Consider the following 2,333-nt stretch of genomic DNA (forward strand, 5'->3'; position numbering starts at 1 on the left):
CTTTTTAAATAGATTTCAGATGTTAAGAAGCGGGTCCATTAGAAGGGAAACATTAGCAGAGGTGGCAGAAGGGTGAGGGGAGATGTACTCCACCCTGGGACTCTGAGGCTTGGAGAGTCTCACGGCCGCTGTGTGGCCTGGAGAAAACCGCTGCACTTCTCTGATGCTGTTTCCTCACCTGAAAGTGCTTTCAGTACCCCTCATGTCATGGGATAGTTTTGTGGCCCAGGTGAGCTGCCACGGGCGGGTGACCCTGGAAATAGGTCCTACCCCTGTCCGGGTTTTGCTTTGTTTGCTGGGCCCTGAATAAAAGGAGGGGATGGAAATGTCGGGATAGAGAGCAAATGATTCTTAGGTGTCAGGCCCGTGGGAGATTTTGGGGTGTCTTTGGTTGTGGGGTATACTTTGCTTTTAACGTCTTCTGGGGAGAGCTGGTTTGGCTTATCACCTGTGCTGGCTTTCTGCGCCCAGACAGTAGGGTGGCCGTGCGCCCTGGACAAAGTGTCCACCTACTGGGCACCCGTACCCGGGGAGGCACCTGAGTAGAGAGTTCGGGGGTCTGCCTGTTTGATGACTGGGGCCCAGCGCCTCGACCTTTCTCCCGTCCGGGCTGCGTCCCTTCCTCCTGTCCCCCCCCCCACCGGTGTGTTTTTCCCTCGATGACATTTGGAATCTTTTAATAGTTGTCACATTAGCATACATTTGCATACCTTATGCAAATCAGGCTATTTATTTTTGAAAAAGCACTTTGACTTGTGGGGCCCTTTCTCACCGGGGATCTCACCACCTTTTTCCTCAGGACAGGCTGATGCTTCCCCTGGGGTGGGGGTCGGGGGCAGCTGTACCCGCCCTGAGCCGAGGCAGGCCCGGACGCACTTCCGGGACAGGGGCGCCTGGCCTGGCCCGCGGGCTGGTGCCCTGGCGGAGGCACTACTCTCCTGCCCATTTTCCAGACAGGACTGCAGAGGCGGGAAATGGACACAGTGTCAGGGTCACTGGGTGCCACTCAAGGACATGATTCCAGAAAGGGTCCCCGCTCCTACAGCACCTCTGCCTCAGCGGGGCCTTTCCTGTCTCTCAGGGTCACATGCCCCTCCCGCCACCGTGCAGAGCTCTTTGAAAGAGTCGTGGACACTCTTCTCCACCTCTTTCTCTCTCTCACCTCGTCTCCACCCCTCCACGCCCCTTCTCACACCTCCCCCGTTTCCATCCCTGAAACCCCTCTGTCAAGGGCAGTGGTGGCTGCACCCTCCTCACCATCTTGGGCAGAGTCTTGACCCCTTCCCGCCAGGGACCCTGCCCTCACCAGCCCCTCCCGCACTGCCACGTTTGGGCCCAGGGTGGTCCACTCTCTGGGCTCTAACCCCTGGACACCCCAGCGGCGCCTGCAGTGCTGTCTGCAGCCCGGCCTCCCCTGAGCTCCAGGCCGCCCTGCTGTCTCCACGTGGGGGGCTCCCAGGGGTTCTGGAGTCAACATGGCTGCCCTGGGCTTGACCACGCCCTCAGACCGGCTCTTCCTGCACCCCCCTTCTTAGCTGAAGGCAGTCCCGGCCATGTAGCTGTTCAGCCAGGACTCTGGAGACANTGATTCCACCCTGCTTGCTCCCTTCTGCTGTCCTTGCCCTCATCTCACACCCCAGCACCCCTGCCTGCCCAGTGTCCTGCCTCCCTGTTCCTCCAACATGCCAGACACTGACCTGCCTCAGGGCCTTTGCATGTGGTGTGCCCTTTGCCTGGCACGATCTTCATGGAAGCCTGTTTTGTTTCTTGTTGGACCTCCAGCGCCCAAAACAGGGCCCGGCATACAGTGAGAACCCCATAAACGTCTGGCTCATGAGCGAATATAGAGGCAAAGACAAACAGTCCTGGACGGACATAATCCCCAAACTTGGAGGTTGTTAACTTGGAGACGGCCGGCGATGCCAGTGTTTTCTGTACTGTCCGATGCCCCCACGGGAATGTAACCCACTGGCACCCGTGCAGATTTTCTCAGGGCGGTTTTGAAGCAGAGCCCCACCAGCTGCGTGGGGTCCTTGCCGCACCTCCGTTTGGTCGTCTGGAGAATGGGGATGATCTTAGCACCTTCCCCAGAAAAATCCCTTGAGAACCAACCCTCTGAGTCTGGAGTCTCGAAGAAAGAGTTACATCCAATCTGGGGCGGCGACATTTGCAATGCATGAAGTTTAAACATTTTCAATAAAGAGAAACAAATCCAGGCCAAAGCTCTTCCTGATTTATTGTAATTGCAAAGCAGCAGCGGTGAATATAATTGTCCAGCAGAAGGGGGGTCGCGGGGGGCTCCACACGGGGTCCAGTCAGCCCCGGGTGGGATG

This window comes from Crocuta crocuta, unplaced genomic scaffold (genome assembly GCF_008692635.1).
Source record: "Crocuta crocuta isolate KB4526 unplaced genomic scaffold, BGI_CrCroc_1.0 scaffold110, whole genome shotgun sequence".
NCBI lineage: Eukaryota > Metazoa > Chordata > Mammalia > Carnivora > Hyaenidae > Crocuta > Crocuta crocuta.